We start from the raw sequence: 20,514 nt of genomic DNA, 5'->3' as shown, positions 1-20,514 counted from the left end.
ATGGCCTCACTTGGCTGAATGAGTACTACCGGATTTTGTTAATAATGTTTCGTTTCATATTAGCACGCCGTGGAGAGACAGAAGAAACACCCAAGTACTGCAGAACCGAAGCTATGGCAGGCGTAGGTTCATGTTGGTGTTGCAGAAACAGTGGCGCGGACGGGTTACAGCGGCCCGTCAGCAGCGTTGAGGGGGGGAGGGCGGAGGGTCATGTTCAGTCCAGACGCAGTGCGTGCCTGGGTGAACGAACTCAGCACGTGGAGTTGTCATGCAGCAGGGCAACCCATTCGCCTGGAGCCTCACCTGACCTGTCCGCGCGGCCCACACACACACTGCTTCAGGGCCGACGTCACGCGCATAACTTTTCTGAGACGACAGACGCAGCCTGTCTCTGGAGGAACCAGACGGCGCCAGCGTTTGACGTCATCCTACGAAAATGAGGGCACACCCTTTTCCTCAAGGGACTTCGGCTGTCAGTGTCCCAGGCCCAGTTCTGAGGAACCAACCTACTTGCTTTGTGACGTAATGTTGTCAATGACAGCGACTGCCAAACTTTGTTTCTTGCAGGGTCATAACAAAACAAGAAACTTACGGAACTTTTCATTGACTTGTTAGATGGTATCTACCAATACCCTATGCGATGGGACCTCATGAACATTGAATATTAGTTGACTGCAACGGTTTAATCAATAATTTCAAAGTTTTCAGCAGTCAATGGACAATATTCCATTATTTACAGTTACTCGTGTTCTGATAATCGAGTCTTGTTATGCCTAGTACAAATGAACAGTTATCGATATTGAGAGTCGGTCCACTGTGTGTCTCAAGCTTTTAAGTGGTTTCAAAATAAATGAGATTTTGTTGACATTTGCATATGAATTCAAGTACGTGGTCGTTGTCTTCTCCGTGCCATGGCAAATAAGTGCAAAACAAAACTAATCCTGTCTCAGATGACTGTTATTGGACTTACCGCTGGCTAAAAACCAATGTGACACCTGATTAAGGGGGAGAGTGGGGATTTGTTGAATAAAACAGCTGCAATGGACACTTATTTACATATGCACAAGAGAAGTTATGAGGAGCTAAGTGGAAAATCGGTGTGTGATAAGGAGACTTCATCCACTTGAAGCCATTAGAGTGACAGTGAACGGAAGGAATGCTGGGCATACAGCCATAGAGGTAGTGCTCGAACAAGCACTTGTCTCCAGGACCGCACATACGGTGTGCCGTGCAAGGAACTGTTTCACCGCCATGTATGGAAAACCTGAAAGCAGTGCTTAACTTCGGATGATGTGAAAGTGTAATGAAATACTATGATAGACGATTTCTTTGAATAAGGTACCGGGTGAAGCGTTTGTGTGATATGGCAAGTGGATAGTGCCAAGAGTGATTTCCTTATGAACATCCATATTTATGCATAGCTACTATCAGATTTCATTGCTGTTACTGTTTGTATTTTCCTACATTCGTTTTCAGCTTGCTTAGTAAATTTGGTAGTGAACTGACACATACATTTTTAAGTAGGTTGGTTAGGTTTTCTTATTGGTAATGCCACATAGCGCTCTGTATGAAAAGCACTGGCTGTGCTGTGTGCAGTCTGTGGCTAATTTGCATTGTTGTCTGCCATTGTAGTGTTGGGCAGTTGGCTGTTAACAGCGCGTAGCGTTGCGCAGTTGGAGGTGAACCGCCAGCAGTGGAGGATGTGGGGAGAGAGATGGCGGAATTTTGAGAGCGGATGATCTGGACGTGTGTCCATCAGAAAGAGTAAATTTGTAATATTGGATATCATGGACTGATATATATATGATGACTTTTGAACACTATTAACGTAAATACATTGTTTGTTCTCTACCAAAATCTTTCATTTGCTAACTATGCCTATCAGTAGTTAGTGCCTTCAGTAGTTTGAATCTTTTATTTAGCTGGCTGTAGTGGCGCTCGCTGTATTGCGGTAGCTTGAGTAACGAAGATTTTTGTGAGGTAAGTGGTTTGTGAAAGGTATAGGTTAATGTTAGTCAGGGCCATTCTTTTGTAGGGATTATTGAAAGTCAGATTCCGTTGCGCTAAAACTATTGTGTGTCAGTTTAAGCACAGTCATGTATTATTTTCTTGAGGGGATGTTTCACATTCTTCGACTGTATTTTCGTTAACTATTTGCACTTTTTCTGTGTGGTATGTCACTCTCTTCACCTGTGTTCTTCATCAGTTATTATATGTGTATTATTTTGTCTGTCTTTTCTCCACGACTAAAAGGATTAGGTTAATAAATATCTGTGATTATTTTTACTTGTTCTTTTCAACTCTTGTGAAGAAAGACCACTTCCTAATAGCGTTTCTGTTGTTTTTGTGACAATTTACACATGCTAATTTCGACTTGCGTCTTACTACACTCCTGGAAATTGAAATAAGAACACCGTGAATTCATTGTCCCAGGAAGGGGAAACTTTATTGACACATTCCTGGGGTCAGATACATCACATGATCACACTGACAGAACCACAGGCACATAGACACAGGCAACAGAGCATGCACAATGTCGGCACTAGTACAGTGTATATCCACCTTTCGCAGCAATGCAGGCTGCTATTCTCCCATGGAGACGATCGTAGAGATGCTGGATGTAGTCCTGTGGAACGGCTTGCCATGACATTTCCACCTGGCGCCTCAGTTGGACCAGCGTTCGTGCTGGACGTGCAGACCGCGTGAGACGACGCTTCATCCAGTCCCCAAACATGCTCAATGGGGGACAGATCCGGAGATCTTGCTGGCCAGGGTAGTTGACTTACACCTTCTAGAGCACGTTGGGTGGCACGGGATACATGCGGACGTGCATTGTCCTGTTGGAACAGCAAGTTCCCTTGCCGGTCTAGGAATGGTAGAACGATGGGTTCGATGACGGTTTGGATGTACCGTGCACTATTCAGTGTCCCCTCGACGATCACCAGCGGTGTACGGCCAGTGTAGGAGATCGCTCCCCACACCATGATGCCGGGTGTTGGCCCTGTGTGCCTCGGTCCTACGCAGTCCTGATTGTGGCGCTCACCTGCACGGCGCCAAACACGCATACGACCATCATTGGCACCAAGGCAGAAGCGACTCTCATCGCTGAAGACGACACGTCTCCATTCGTCCCTCCATTCACGCCTGTCGCGACACCACTGGAGGCGGGCTGCACGATGTTGGGGCGTGAGCGGAAGACGGCCTAACGGTGTGCAGGACCGTAGCCCAGCTTCATGGAGACGGTTGCGAATGGTCCTCGCCGATACCCCAGGAGCAACAGTGTCCCTAATTTGCTGGGAAGTGGCGGTGCGGTCCCCTACGGCACTGCGTAGGATCCTGCGGTCTTGGCGTCCATCCGTGCGTCGCTGCGGTCCGGTCCCAGGTCGACGGGCACGTGCACCTTCCGCCGACCACTGGCGACAACATCGATGTACTGTGGAGACCTCACGCCCCACGTGTTGAGCAATTCGGCGGTACGTCCACCTGGCCTCCCGCATGCCCACTATACGCCCTCGCTCAAAGTCCGTCAACTGCACATACGGTTCACGTCCACGCTGTCGCGGCATGCTACCAGTGTTAAAGACTGCGATGGAGCTCCGTATGCCACGGCAAACTGGCTGACACTGACGGCGGCGGTGCACAAATGCTGCGCAGCTAGCGCCATTCGACGGCCAACACCGCGGTTCCTGGTGTGTCCGCTGTGCCGTGCGTGTGATCATTGCTTGTACAGCCCTCTCGCAGTGTCCGGAGCAAGTATGGTGGGTCTGACACACCGGTGTCAATATGTTCTTTTTTCTATTTCCAGGAGTGTATTTGCATTTCAATTTACTCATACAGGTCGTCTTTGTAAATAGTAGCCGCATATAATCTAGTTTTGTTGATGTTTATATTTATTTGCAACCTAATGAAATCATAGAAAAGAACAGAAATTTAAATATGTCATACACACTGTGCAGTAGTTTTCAGGAATCAAATTTCGTAAGTGCTTTGTTTCTATTGTTTGACGATGATTTTAATGTGAGTAGCATCGTCGCCCGTATTGAGGGAACTTCCAAAGAACTTTTTTGTGGCTTCAGCATTACTCTTAAATACGTTATTTGTCGTTTTTAAAAAGGCCAACATTTTTGAATAATGGTATAAGAACCTTGAAGGGCACGCCAGACTGTGTCAAAGCACTACTACATAAGCTAATCTGTGTTTCCGTGCATACATCTTGAAGCGATATGGAACCTATGTTATACTTTAACTCACACACTCCTTATCGTATAATAATTTGATAACTTTATTTTCAACTCATCACACGGAATAATGTAATCGTTGGCTTGGCGTTAGTTTTTCCTCCGCTGTCCCATATAGATTATCCTGGCTAATTCATATACAATTTGTTCACACCGATGCCTCGTGGAAGTATACTGTGGGACAGAACAATTGTGTATGTGATCTGAGGCTTTCCCTGCGAATGTGCTGTATCCATGGTTCTCGGGTGTCCAGCCGGATCCGATCGTCGAAGTTCCACGATATTTCGGCGAATAAGCGTTCCGCCATGATCAGGTGGTGCTGATGGAATGATCTGTCTGCGCTGTGTGCGTGGTATTTATGTCCGCCGGGTCCCGAGTCGTACCCCGGCGCGGACGGCCGGCGGGGAGCCGCGTGCTGGGAGGGGTGGAGGTAGCTGCAGCCACGCCTGGTGGTAGGCGCAGTTCATCTCCGTCCACCGTGGCAGAAGGATCTCGCGTCCGCTCGCGCCGTTGTTCTTGGATGGTGTTTAATAATGGTTTCCAGGCCTTGCTAAGTTGAAACCCGGTGTCCCTGTTGATTTGGCCATAGAAATTCGCGTAACACATAACCTCATCAATCTTCACAATGAGTTTATAACGAGTTTTAGCGTTTTCCTTGTGCCGGTTTAGTTTGAGCAGACTTCTATTAAACTTCAGGGCTTAGACGTATCATGAACAACTTAGAACTTGGCATGACCATTCCACGTATGGAGAACGAACAGTTAAGCATAAAAACAAATTACATTTTGCGGCTGTAGTATATCAGCTACATATTAATAAGGCAAAAAGCCGCAACGACGGACCTATTGTCGTAATGAATTAGTACCGGTACGAACTTTAGTTAGTCAGACTCGTTCCTTACACAAATTAACACTTTTAAACATAGATGATAAACTGCACGAATTTCAACCAGTATGTCGTACAACAAACAGAGCACTTAAGTATAAAATTCTTAAAGATATAAAACTCAACATCATAATTAATTTTCGATAAGATTACTGTTGTTGGAAAGAGAGAGTTGGATAAAACAATGTGGTAGCAAAATACAAACAAAAGAAATGAGATTCTTGATGAGAATGAAAAGTTGCACAGGAAGGAATTAATTTCAAAATAAAAATGTACATCCTATTGAAAAAAGCTTTTGGGCACATGAAATCAAGTAGGGCTCTCTTTGGAAAAAGATCATCAAGTGACATTACTTCCGTTCTGAGTAACAACAGTGGGTAAACTGTGACACGAGTGTTGAACACACGTGGGATTAACACCGCTGTCGGCACCTGATAAAAACAGAGATACCTGTATGAAAATGGTTCGATGAACCCTCTGCCAGGCACTTAAATGTGAATTGCAGAGTAACCATGTAGATGTAAAGGACCGGTCATGACATTCGGGTCATGAGTATAAGGGGCTATCAAAAAATATCCTATCGGAGGTCGTACAATACAGAAGCTGCACACAGAACTCACATTCGGGACGACGACCGTTCAGACACGCGTCCGGCAATCCTGATTTAGATTTTCCGCGATTTCCCTAAATCCCCCCAGGTTGATTTCGGGATGGCTCCTTTCAAAGGGCACGGCCGATTTCCTACCCCATCCTTCACACAATCCCAGCTTGTGCTCCGTGTCTGATGACCTCTGTATCAACGGGACGTTAAAACCTAAGATTCCTTCCTCCCTTCCTTCCAGAAACGGTATGCCACCCAGGCATCGAGGCAATCATCCCACCTAAGTGCAATGTAAAAGTTACCCATTTGCTAAAACACCGTGTCCTGCTGCGTGTACATGTGCGTAACTGCCTGCTGCACGTCCAACTCCGACAGGGATCGTCGAACCTACAACGCATACTTTAAGGGACAGTTGGCGTTATAATCACTTGTGCAGAGTTCAGGACTATAGGACAGGCACTCGAGTCTAGCTCATTTGAGTTGTCGTAGTTCCTGCACAGCGACATCTGCGATATGGTGACGGGCGTTATTATCAACAAGGCACACCATTCCACAACGGCAGATTTCGACAGACTTTCTGCACCATACATATTCTTCATTCTCCGGTGAATGCCTAACAGTATTTGTCCTTTGGCAACCAAGAACAGATTATCAGCACTTTGGTACTGTTTGGGTGCATTTGTTAATAATGTCGCCATAATTCACGTTTCCACATATACCGCTCGCACGTCGGAAAGACACGAATGCTATACTAATCCTTTGCGTACTTGCCAGATACCCGCATCGGTCGATGAAATTACTAGTTGCCTTTGTAACTAATATTATCTTAGCAGACATTCGTCTTTTGTCGTCGTCCAAGTCACCACAATAAGCAGTATCCATACTAAGCGTCATTGTCGATATACACTGAAGAGCCAAAGAAACTGATACACGTACCTAATATAGTGTAGGCCCCCGCGAGCACGCAGAGGTGACGTAAAACGACGTGGCATGGACTCGACTAATGTCTGCAGTAGTGCTGAAGGGAACTGGCGCCACGAATTCTGCAGGGCTGTCCATAAAACCGTAAAATTACGACGGGATGGAGATCGCTTCTAAACAGCACGTGGCAAGGCATCCCAGATATGCTCAATAATGTTCATGTCTGGGGAGTTTTGCGGCCAACGGAAGTGTTTAAACTGAGAAGAGTGTTCCTGGGGTGTCGCATTGTCCTTCTTGAATTGCCCAAGTCCAACGGAATCCACAGTGGACATGAATGAATGCAGGTGATCACACAGGATATTTACGTACGTGTTACCTGACAGAGTCGTATCTAGACGTATCAGGGATCCCATATCATTCCAGCTGCACAGCCTCGACATCATTACAGAGCCTCCACCAGCTTAAACAGTTCTGTGCTTGCATGCAGGGTCCATGGATTCATGAGGTTGTCTCCATACCAGTGCACGTCCATCCGCTCGATACAATTTGAAACGAGACGCCTCCGACCAGGCAACATGTTTCCAGTCATCAACAGCCTAACATCGTGCAGTCATGAATGGCACACGAGTTGGCCTTGCACTCCGAAAGCTCATATCGATAATGTTTCGTTGAATGGTTCGCACGCTGACACTTGTTGACGGCTGAGCATTGAAATCTGTAGCAATTTGCGGAAGGATTGCACTTCTGTCATGTTGAACGATTCTCTTCAGTCGTCGTTGATCCCGCTCTTGTAGGATCTTTTTGCAGCCGCAGCAATGTCGAGATGTGATGTTTTCCCGGATTCCTGATATTCACGGTAAACTCTTGAAAAGGTCATACGGGAAAATCCCCACTTCATCGCAACTCGGAAATGCTGTGCCCATCGCTCGTGAGCCGACTACACCACCACATTCAAACTCACTTAAATCTTGAAAACCCGCCATTTTAGCAGCAGTAACCGATCTAACAACTGCGCCAGACACGTGTTATCTTATATACAAGCGTTGCCGACCGCAGCGCCGTAACCTGCCCGTTTGTATACGCATGCCTACATCAGTTTCTTTGGCGCTTCAGTGTATATCACTCGGAGCTCGCGCGTTTAGTTTCCAAGGCTTCTTGGAAATTACCCCGCTACCAATACCGAAATCCAAAATGCTATACGAATATACGTAACAAAAATCACATAAATTAGGGAAACATACTATCGGAAACATCATTTGACCTATGGAGATCAACTGAAAAGCTTTATATCGATACAAAAAGCCTAAAAGCGATACCAATACATGAAGCCAAAAAGCGAGACTCATACTGAAAGTAAAAAACAGATATGTAGGTATCGTGCAAATTAATTAAATGCAGTATGGAAAACGATACATGGCATGTAGAGCTCAGTTGAATCTCCGCGTTGTCGGCATTCAGTTCAATCCATTCAGAAACCCAACATTGGACTGTTAAAGCTGATCCTTTAATCTTTACGTTACAATATTCAGACTTTATTTGCTATTAAATTTCACCAGATTTACATGTTTCGTTATGATCGAAATATCATCTTTTTATATCACTGATATTACCATTAGTATTTACTAACTAATCAATTTCATTACGTTACAGGCTCGTTCATATTTGAGAAAAACGTAAACTAATCATTGTCTCGTTACCAGGACAACAAAAGATAATTACTCAGCCCTGGTTGATTATGATCGTAAGCTCGTTATCTTCTGTTCAAGTAACTAAATTTGAGAGTTTAATAGCGTGCTCACACCGTCAAATTGGCAACACCATCTACAAAACCAATAGAGTCCACAAACCCACAAACACATCATCAGCTAAGCTTACCAGTACTCTCACCCAAAACAAACTAACACACGTACGTCACCGCCCCGTAATACGAGCCGGCCGCGGTGGCCGAGCGGTTCTAGGCGCTGCAGTCTGGAACCGCGCGATCGCTACGGTCGCAGGTTCGAATCCTGCCTCGGGCATGGATGTGTGTGATGTTCTTAGGTTAGTTAGGTTTAAGTAGTTCTAAGTTATAGAGGACTAATGACCTTAGCTGTTATGTCCCATAGTGCTCAGAGCCATTGGAACCGTAATATGAACAACTGTCATACTGACTGCTTCCCATTTTTCACCACCAACATAAATTATTGGTGATGCGTGATGCAAGACGACATGTATTTCACAAATTTACCTGTATTGTCGCATCACGTTCTGTTCCCACTAATAGCACGCAACTTGGTGTGAGTACAGCGGCACACATAGCTCTCCCCAGTACAGCAGGTACAACTCGGTAGTAGTTCCGGAGGTCTATAACTGGCCATAATATACAATTTAACCTTAATCTCATGGAGATTCGTATTATGTGATTTCAAAGAAGCCGAGGAGTAGAAAGTAATGATCTCACATACCGTCGTCTGACCACCGAAAAGCCTCCCGTTTGGAATAGACAATAATAAGCGTTCCTCGCGTAGAGAAACAACTGAAAGGGTTGAAATCAGGTAATTTGCCTGGTCCAGATGTAATCCCAATTCGGTTTTACAAAGGGTACTGTACGGCATTGGCCCCTTACTTAGCACTGATTTGCGCGAACCTCTCGTCCAGCATTTATTTCAATGTAACTGGGGAAAAGCGCTGGGTGCTTCTGTGTAGGAGAAGGGTAAGTAAAACTACCCGCAAAGTTACAGGCTAAAATCCTTAACATCGGTTTGCTGCCTAATTCTACACCATACTGTAAGTTCGAGGATGATAATTTTTCTAATGACCGAAAGGCCTACGTCGACGGATCAAGACGGTTTTAGAAAGCATCGCTAGTGTGAAATTCAGCCTGCTACTTTCCCATAAGTTACACTGCAGTCTATGGATGAGGGGGAAAAAAGTAAAAAGAGATTCCGTACAATTAGATTCCCGGAAAACATTTCAGACCGTGTCCATTGCAGACTGTTAACGAAAATACGAGCATTTTGGATATGTTCCCAGATGGCACGAAGACTTGTTAAGTACGCAGTATGTTGTCCTCGGCATCGAGTATTTACCAGAGGCAAGGGTATCGTGAGGAGTGCCCCAGGGAAGTTTGACTGGACCGTTATTATTTTGTATGTACGTAAATAATCTGGCGTGCAGAGTCGATGTCGGTCGGCTGTTGTTTGCTGATGCTGCGGTCAACACGAAGGTGCCGAAGTTGAATGACTGTAAGAGGGTACAAGATGACTAAGACAAAATTTCGGGTGCTACCTCTGAACGTGGAAAAATGTATGTTAATGCGAATGAGTAACGAAGACATACTGGTAATTATCGGATACAGCACTAGCAAACTCCTCCCTGACACAGTCACATCATTAACGTATCTCGGTGTAACGTTACAAAGCGATATAAAATGGAACGAGAATGTGAGAATTGTGTTGGAGAAGGCGTCTTCCGTTTATTGGGAGAATTTTAGGAATGTGTATATCATCTGTAAAGGAAACCACATGTAGAACTCTAGTGTGACCTATTCTTAAGTAGTTCTCAAGTGTTTGAGATCCGCACCTCGTTGGATTAAAGGAAGACATCGAAGCAATTCGCCCGCATCTCGTGGTCGTGCGGTAGCGTTCTCGCTTCCCACGCCCGGGTTCCCGGGTTCGATTCCCGGCGGGGTCAGGGATTTTCTCTGCCTCGTGATGGCTGGGTGTTGTGTGATGTCCTTAGGTTAGTTAGGTCTAAGTAGTTCTAAGTTCTAGGGGACTGATGACCATAGATGTTAAGTCCCATAGTGCCCAAAGCCATTTGAACCATTCGAAGCAATTCAGAGACCGGATGCTGTATTTGTTACCGGTAAGTTCGAACAACACGGAAGTGTTACGGGGGAGCTTCGGGATCTAAGATGGAAATGGCTCTGAACACTATGGGACTTAAATTCTGAGGTCATCAGTCCCCTAGAACTTAGAACTACTTAAACCTAACTAACCTAAGGACATCACAGACATCCATGTCCGAGGCAGGATTCTAACCTGCGACCGTAGCTGTCGCGCGGTTCCAGACTATAGCGCCGAGAACCGCTCGGCCACTGCGGCCGACTCAGATGGAAATTTCTGGAGGGAAGGCATATTCTCTTTCAATAAAATTATTGAGGTAATCCAGAGAACCGGCCTTTGAAGCTGACTGCTGAACAATTCTACTGCTGCCAACATACATCTCGTGTAAGAACTACGACGATAAGATATGAGAAATTAGAGATCGTATGGTGGCATGTAGAGAGTCGTTTTCTCCTCGTTCTGTTTGCGGTGAACAGGAATGTAAATGACTAGTGGCGTGCAGGGTACCCTCCGCAACGCACCGTACGGTGGTTGTGGAGTATTTATGTATGTATGTATGGATGTATGGATGTAGACTGTGAAGTAGCATAACACACTGTTGTACAGTACACGAAACTCTGTACTTCCAGATGTAGGTAAATATATCTATGAACAATGCTAATCTAACCAAGTCAATATTAAGCTACGAATAGGAAAATAAGAGCAGCTATTTAATGTAACCTAGGAAACAACAGTTTTTTTTAAAGAAGGTGCCCTCTTTCTAATTTTTCACATTAAATTTTGCTGGTCTAAGGCAGATAATATTACACAATATGGTGTGGTACGGCTAGCGCCTATTGCGCTACAACCCTCCATACATCTGTGTATTGGGAGTTTTCGCATTCCTCGCTCGCTCAGCATGGATTCCGGCGATCACAGGAAAATCATCCGAGAACTGATAAATATTTTCCCTGCTGTCTCCAGCAGTCACCGCCGATGTGGGAGGCGCGAACCTTGCCCCAAGTGTTGCTGCCAGAGCTGGCACTATATCACTGCCGCTAGTCACATGCCTCCAAACACTGGTCCCTGCATCCTTCTGCGATCCGGCTATCCACTCTTCATTTTTTCTAAAAAAGAAAAAAAGAGGCACCACGAAGTAATTATCCGAATGGGACGGAAATCAGTAGATGTGATGTGTGGTATAAATGTACGACAGGCAAATGATCGTAGTTTCAGAAAAATTGGGTGATTTATTCAGGAGGAAGGGATTCACAATTGTCTTTGTGGTACGTTCCTATGGGACCAAACTGCGGAGGTCATCAGTTCCTAGGCTTACACACTACCTATGTAACTTAAACTAACTTACGGTAAGGACAACACACACAGCCATACCCGTGCTAGGACTCGACCCTCCGACGGGGGTCACAAATTGAGCAAGTCAATAAAGCATTGGTCCACGTCTGGCCTTTAAGCAAGCAGTTATTCAGCAATGGAGTGTAGAGTACTGTCGAGGCGCCGCTGCGCTGAGGGTGCTTCAGAGTCCTGGTGTGAAGGCAAGTGACTCCTCACACCATTACTCTTGGTTATCCGCCCGTGTGGCGAAGACGTCAAGGACAGTGGTAGGATATCAACCTGACAGTGGCCCGCCATATGGTCCGACAACCACGATTGATGATCTGGGGTGTCATTTGTTTTCATAGCTGCACCCCCTTTGTTGTCAGCCGCGGTAAGCTGACAACACAGCGGTACGTCGACGATATTCTGCGCTCCATTTGTTGTCCTCCATGGCAAGCCACCCTAGGCTTACACTTCAGAAAGGTGATGCCCACACTGTAAGTGTTTGTACTGCTTACCTTCGTGCTTTCAAAACCCTGCCTTGGCCACCAATGTCTCCGGATGTCTCCAGCTGAGAACTTTTGGAGCATTATGAGCAGGGCACTCTGACCACCTCGAGACCTAACGTACCAACTGGGCAGAATTTGGCACAACATCCCTCGGAGGGGCATCCAACAACTGTATCAATCAATGCCAAGCCGAATAACTGCTTGCATAAGGGCCAGAGGTGAAGCAATGCGTTGTTAACTTGTTCTATTTGCGAAGTCCTTCCTCTCGAATAAATCATCCAATTTTTTGCTGATAACTTAATCATTTGTTTGTCTGTACATGTGCACTACATCTGCTGATTTCCGGCCCGTTCGGATAATTCCATCATGGGGCGTCGTGTTTTTGGTTATAGAATGTATTGTAAGACGTTGGTTTCCCGAAACAGGTCATTTTCTCATTGGAAGTCGCCCCATTGCCAAGTGTCCGCCATCCGGTCTCTCAATACGCAGATACCATCACTGAGCAAACAACCCTCACTGTACTAATGTTCGCTCATAACTCTTAGCTGGAGACCGACCATGACGTGGCAGGCTGCGTGTCAACCATCCAGGCAATAGCCGTGTGCCTCCTCTGCAAGTCTTCGTGGGACATTTCGTCCGTTATCGTCTCAAAGCTTCCTGTCTTACGAAACTTGTTCTCAACCACTGATTGCTATCACCTACAAACCTTACTAGGACGTTCCAATGTAGAGTGACGGACTCTAACCTGTATCACGTTACGCACAAGAGGACAGTCGTTATATTTGTTCACTGACTTAATAAACATCATTCTTCTGGCTATCTGGGTTCATATGAGAAACACCTCCTTCTCATTCGGACACGAACATAAAACACAGTGTAGTGGCAGATTATTGTTAGTATAGTGAATGGAGTAACTTTCTATTAGCTGGTTTAGTTTTGTTAACGTTCTTATTGTCTTTTTTCTCGCCTCTGAATGTTCTCTTTGTTTATCGGATCTGCATGATGAACGAAACATTTCCCGTCTGGCACATTTACCATGCTGCTTCTTTTAAGCGACGAACAAATGAGAGAACAAACAGCCACTTCTCGCAGACTTGCACCACGTTTGCAGGAGGAGCGCAAACGTCTTGTTGCTATGGCGATATTTACTTTCTGCTGAGGAAAAGAATGGGTTTCATAAAACTTAGTTTTATATACCAAAATGAATGGTGACTGAAATACTTCGTCAATCTGCAATCGTTCTGCATAATCTAAAGGACCTGTTAAAAATAATATAGCAGAAGATTTACTTCAGGCGTGCTGATTTTTTAATGATGAGCCTTCAATGTTGAGTTACTATGAATGTGTCTGCGCCTGTTACCTGTTGTCAAACAGATCGTCAGTCCAATGATATATGCAGAGAATTTCGTCGCATGTTTGCTCGAAGGGTTGACTTGCAGTCGGTTGGCAGGTAGCGGGTAGCGGGTAGGGCTGCCTCGTCAACCTAAGCTGTCTCACAGTGTAGGATCTGCTACAAGTTGTTTGGTGATAAAAATGTCTCCTTCAAGTGCCTATGTTCCGAAGAAATCAGTGTTGCTATAATCTTTGGTGCTGAGCCAATGCACCTGGCTGGCTGGTGTAAGTTTCAAAGAATCGTGACGAGGAGAACAGCGCCGGAGCTAGTACCTGAAGACGTGCAAAGCTCCGTTCTGGTAAGCAACTTGTTAGTCGAGAACACCAGCTTAGGAGCTGCCTTGCGGACCGTCAAGTAAACTTACTATATCTCTCACTACATGTGTCATGCGGTTTAGGAGTGAAGAAGAAGGCTTTTCCATTTTTTTGCTTTTCTTCTCTTATTTTATGTTTTTGCGTCATAGTGTTCATGGTGGAATCGTTGTTAATATGGTACTCACTCAGTTAACATGCTGCCATTGTGATTTTTCGGTCGAATACAGACAGTATAAGTAGAGGGTACAGATGTCAGGTATGTACGTTTCATACTTTCGATCACTTATAAAGTAGTTGCATTAATTCACATAATTTTAGTTTAGTTCATTTAAAGACTGTTGCTTTGGCCACACCCGATAACACTGGCGTTTGTTAATAAACAAATAATGTTCAACTTGGCGTTTCATTAACGTAAACGTCATTACCCACGGTCAATCTTCGATACATTATGAATATTAACGACATTCAATGCTATAGAGACGTCGTAACTTCTTTTGGAAGCAGTAAATCTGGAGAAAAGAACAATGGAATATTTGGGGCAATTATTCCTATGCTGCTTTTAAAAGTAATTATTACATTCCTGAATTCACGTAACGCCATCCTCTGTCCCTCATTTAGTACGCTGTGTAGCTAGGTAAGATCTTCTTAGTACGTCGTTTAACTATGTTCTTGAGGAGCCTCCGCTGTAATCTGGGACCAACGATACTTCCTGGCAGACGTACAGGGTCTAACCTGATTGAGTAAAAGTTCCTGACCTAACATTCGCCACTGGCAACTTGCCTGATATATACCATAGACAGCACTTATAATTGCGCCTTGTATATTAAAGGCGTGAGCCTATTGCCAGTTCTCGAAACAGTTCTAAAAAGGAATATTTATCGTAAATAATTCGAATCTGTTCACTCCATCTCGCAAACTAGCACGTCATTTCCCCATTATCTTGCTGTTGGGGCAACATGAAAACATCCCACGGCCCTGCAAGTACACTCTTTCATACCCTCTCCGAATGCGAATGCCGCTGTCCCCTCACCCAGACAGTGAACCGACATTAAACTTCCTACACTCTATCACAACAATGTTCCATCCTTTCTATCATTCTATAGTTTTATTCTGCTCTTTATAAAAATGACACGGTCTCCAACCTAACAACATCTTTCCTCAATATCATACTTCAAGTCTTACTAAAACCTACTAACCAAACAACCAATTCCGTTCCTACCCACCAAATTAGGTGGGGCAGTGATAAAATAGTGGACTCGTATTCAGGAGGAAGACTGTTCAGATCTCTGTGCAGACCTCCGATTTTAAGTTTTCCCTCCCTTCCCTAAATCGGTTAAGGCGACTGCCGTAACGTTACTTCGAAAATACCCTGCTAATTTCCATCCCTATCCTTCCACAATACGTCCACTGTTCCGTATCTCCTGACCTCGACTTTCAACAATCCTTTTCTCTAGCTTCCTTCAAAACTACATATCAATCTTTACACTTTTCTGTATCTCTTCACTAACCCTCAAATCCATTTCCTCTTTTTCTTATACTGTAACATGCATCTTTCACCATACATATCAGCAAATAACGGCCCAAACATCACTCAACAGTATTTCATCCTCACAAAATTTCATAAATCGTCCACACCATCATACTTCAATTCCCGTTGGGCATTCGGGACAATACAGATTCACGATCCATCGCTGCACACAAAGCGACACCATTCATCAGCAATCCATGACTCCTGGTTACAGCAGCACTCCAAACGCAGCCGTGTGTGTTGTTCCAACAGCAGCATACAACATGGGACGATATTTCCTGTTAGTCTCCAACTTATGGTGTAGGATCACACTGAATGTTGCAGAAGTCCATTGGATGTTGTCGGATGGTAGGCGCAAATGTGAAAGGTTACCATGTGCCTGATGCAAAATACGGTGACTCGTTCTTGTGGTGGTAAGGCATGGTCGACCGTGACCTTGTCGCCTACAGCTTACCACGCAGCGCAAAATCGGGCACTGCCATACTCGAATACCCAACCAATCTAAAAATTGGATGATATGTTCAACTGGCGAAATGGTGATCCAAAGAGAGGCACATTTCTATGCCTCTCAGGTGCTGATAACGCCATGTCAGATGAGTACGCAGCATATTTGTGCCACAGAAAACGACCACTCAGCATCTGACTCTGTTTACACCCCTTATACACCCTATCGGGCTTGACAACAAGACTAAATGCAAACAACACTAGTAGTCATCCAGTGGCCATTCTACCTGTCACAGAGAATCGTGTACATACATTTCGATAGTGTGAATATGTATGTAGATACATTGACGTAAGACCATGTCATTAGTTACATTGACGTAAGACTATGCCATGGGCGCGCTTCAGTTTTTTTGTGGCACAATGTAGTTGAAGGAAGACTGGAGGAATATCCAGTACAGACAAGATATAGACAGTGTCTGCTGTAAAATAAGCATTGCCATAATTATTACAAATTAACTTGATCGTAACGGCATTAAATAATATTTGTGTACAATTTTAAATAGTGATATTCAACCATACTTACAGAAAGTACAAGGTAGACAGTTCTTTTATTACACTGAAGAACCAAAAAAAGTAATACACCTTACTGATAAAGTGTAGGGCCGACGCGAGCACGCAGAAGTGTAACAACAAGGCGTGGCAGGGACTCGACTAATTTCTGAAGTAGTGCTATACGGAACGGACACCATGAATCCTACAGGGCTGTCCATAAATCCATAACAGTACGAGGGGCTAGAGATCGCTTCTGAACAGCACATGGCAAGGCATCCCAGATATATTCAATAATAATCATGACTGAGAAGTTTGATGGCCAGCGGAAGTGTTTAAAATCATAAGAGGGAGCTACCCTGTAGCAATTCTGGACGTGTGGGGTGTCGCATTGTTCTCCTGGAATTGCCGAAGTCCGTCGAAATGCACAATGGACATGGATATATGCAGGTGATCAGATAGGATACTTGCTTACGTGTCACATGTCAGAGTCGTATCTAGACGTATCAGGAGTCCCTTATCACCCAAACTGCACACGCCCCACACCATTACAGAGCCTCCACCAGCTTGAACAGTCTCCTGCTGACATGCGGGGTACATGGTTTCATGACGTTGTCTCCATATCCGCATTCGTCCATCCGCTCTATACAATTTGAAACTAGACCCGTCTGGCCAGACAACATGTTTCCAGTCATCAACAGTCCAATGTCGGTGTTGACGGCCCAGGCGAGGTGTATAACTTTGTGTCGTGCAGTCATCAAGGGTACACGAGTGGGTCTGCGGCTCCGAAAGCTCATATCGATGATGTTTCATTGAATGGTCCGCACGCTTCTGCTTGTTGATGGTTCAGCATTCAAGTATGCAGCTATTTGCGGATGGGTTGCACTTCTGTCACGATGAATTATTCTCTTTGGTCGTCCGCAGCGATTTCGCAGATCTGATGTTTTACGGGATTCCTGATATTAACGGTACACTCCTGAAATGTTCGTACGAGAAAATGTCCACTTAATCGCTTCCTCGCAGATGCTGTGTCCCATAGCTTGTGCGCCAACTATAAATCTACGCCCATACTCACTTAAATCTTGATAATTTGCCATTGTAGCAGCAGTAACCGACCTAACAACTGCGACAGACACTTTTTGTTTTATATATTCATTGCAAACCGCAGCGTTGTTTTGTGCCTGTTTACATATCTTTAGATTTTAATACCCATGGTTACGCCAGTTTCTTTGGCGCTTCAGTGTATACCACTCAGTGGAGTGTTATTTTTGCTGGAGTACCTGAAACCACCGGCCGGTGTGGCCGAGCGGTTCTAGGCGCTACAGTCTGGAACCGCGCGACCGCTACGGTCGCAGGTTCGAGTCCTGCCTCGGGCATGGATGTGTGTGATGTCCTTAGGTTAGTTAGGTTTAAGTAGTTCTAAGTTCTAGGGGACTGATGACCTCAGATTTTAAGTCCCATGGTGCTCAGAGCCATTTGAACCATTTGAACCTGAAACTAGGTGTCGTAGGCATCACGCAGAACTTATTCATCATGCGGGAGGTCTTTGGCTCAGCCCTACAGTGCAGACGACATGGAACTTTACAACCCCAGAACTCCACATCCAGACAAGTGGAGGAAATTGACATAACTCCATCCATATTACCTGATGGCGTACATGGCGACAATAGAGGTCGCTGACAAACCGTACGCCTTCATGTATCCACCTTGTCATGTTCCAAAAGTAGGCTAGCACATATCTGTCTGTGAGGCGGCTGCTTGGGCTAGCTAGGGCACGTGATCCGGAGGGCAGAGTACCATCGCAGCCAACAACCTGAAGATCTCCACAACGCCGCGCCACGGATTGGGCCATCGACTTCCGGATAGCACGCGGCCTTCTAAGCTGGAACTCTAAGTGATCAGCGATATGGCCGTAGAAACTTGGTATAATTGTTTATTTTCTCTAGCTGACAGGTTAGTGACAGGCTGTAAGTTTCTCTCTCTGTCGGAGGCGGACTTCAGTATTTCATTACTGTTAGCTCTCAGTACTTCAGTGAATTACACCATAAGCACTGTTCAGTATTTATTCTTCTTGACTGAAGCTAGTATTTTGACTTTAGTTGAAAACACGAAGTGAGAAACTTACTTTTCCGTTTTAAACTAACGTTATTAGGACTCCAAGAGTCCGCTCATTGAAGAGCATGTGACTACAGAAACTGATCTCACTGTTCCTGATGTAATTTAAGATAGTGGTCACTGAAGTGTGTATAGATCATTCAATTAAAATGGAAGTTTTTAATTTAAATTGTGATTCTGGATCTTAGAGGCTCCATTATTTGCTAACCATCATTTATTTTGTATCACATATGGAACAACCATCCTTCCTTTGTTTCGTTGTGGAGAATATACAGGGAGTATATTTTAAGTTGACAAACCAGAATAACTCGAAAAATAAGCTTCACACGAAAAAATGTGTAGAATCCAAAGTTGATTATTTTCGAGGGGGACGTCTGCTGGTGCTAAAATTAGCCAGCCACCCCAGTCCCCTGAGGGTGGGGCGGGAGGCAACTTTAGAATTTCAAATGAGATCCCCATTTTTTATTGCAGAATCAGATTCTACATAAAGAACTACGTACATTTTGTCTTAAACATTTGTTTTGATTCTTGGTAGTTGGCGCTGTAATTCAAGAAAATCCATGTTCTCTTTTTACGGATAAATAAAAAAAATACTTGTTTACTTGGTAAAATTTGATTCGCTAAAACTAAAACTATCCATCTCTCCCCATAGTATGGGGTTTGAGATAGATGAATTAGAATTTTACCAAGGTTTGTCAACCTAAAATTTACACCCTGTATATGTGGTAATTGTGTTCAATAAAATCTCGGTTTCTCTTTACCTGAACTGCCCAGTTGTGACTATCAGAAGCGGACACGTCAGTTTCATACGGATGGTTGGTGAAAATGAAATTATACATTTTTTTTAATGTGGTACTCGTACATCGCGATTCCTATTTGAGTGGTATTTAGATTCTATGACAAAGAGTGAAACTTGCTCCATCATATACCAGACGCGGTATATGGTGGTTTTCTCCAGGAGTTAGCCTGTTCAGTTGTCAATACATCCGTGAGCCGAAGACAAATTTCGCTTTATTTCTATCATGATAGAGGAGGACGTTGGGTGGGAGCAGTCTGTCACTTTTTCTGTGCTGTCAGCAGACCACCCGTGCTCCACGTGCAACATCCTCACTACCACCTGAAGAAGGAACAAGCAGATTCCGAGAATTCGTTGCGTTAATATATACATCTAATGGCTACAGAAGTCGTGTATTGTTAATGTATTGTAAATGAGAAATTGCACTGTGCTTATTCCTTAGTCGTTCAGTAACTGCTGTTGTTGCAGACGTTATCACTATTCCTGCACAGACACAATAAGAGATTCACACGGAGTCTCTTTCATAGGTCAGCTTCATTTCCATTAAATATTCAGTATTCCGATACCCGGCGTCCGTTTATTCGTTATTGTAGGTATTCTTTCATTCTTCGTGTCATTAGGGATCTATTCACATAATAAACGTCTGCTGCATCTTTATATTTATCAGCATGAATTGATTTACAATTCTCATGATTTATGTTGCCACTAGTGTATGTATCGGGTATGAAATTTCCAGTTTACTTTGAAACTACATGGCAAGTGGAAAGGAATTATCGAATTTAATATAGGGGAAGGCGGGGGCAAGAGGGCGAAGCTAACTTTAAACCCTTACAAAAGAGACAAAAATAAACAAATTCAAGTAGGTTTGCTTATCATTTGTTTACTTAACCATTGAATTACAATAGCATGCAAAGAAACCTGCGAACTTGTTACATTTAGTTACAAATATTTCGATTTGAAACAAACTACCAATTCATCTCTAAAGCTTAAATAAGGACTGGAATAATGAAACCATGTGACGATAAGGTTTCGAAACAGGGTTATGCGAATTGTAGAATCAGGTATTACGTTTTATTTAGG

Source organism: Schistocerca serialis, chromosome 6 (genome assembly GCF_023864345.2).
Source record: "Schistocerca serialis cubense isolate TAMUIC-IGC-003099 chromosome 6, iqSchSeri2.2, whole genome shotgun sequence".
In the NCBI taxonomy this organism is placed as follows: Eukaryota; Metazoa; Arthropoda; class Insecta; order Orthoptera; family Acrididae; genus Schistocerca; species Schistocerca serialis.
The sequence above is the reverse complement of the archived record's forward strand: the minus strand, read 5'-3'. Positions refer to the sequence as shown.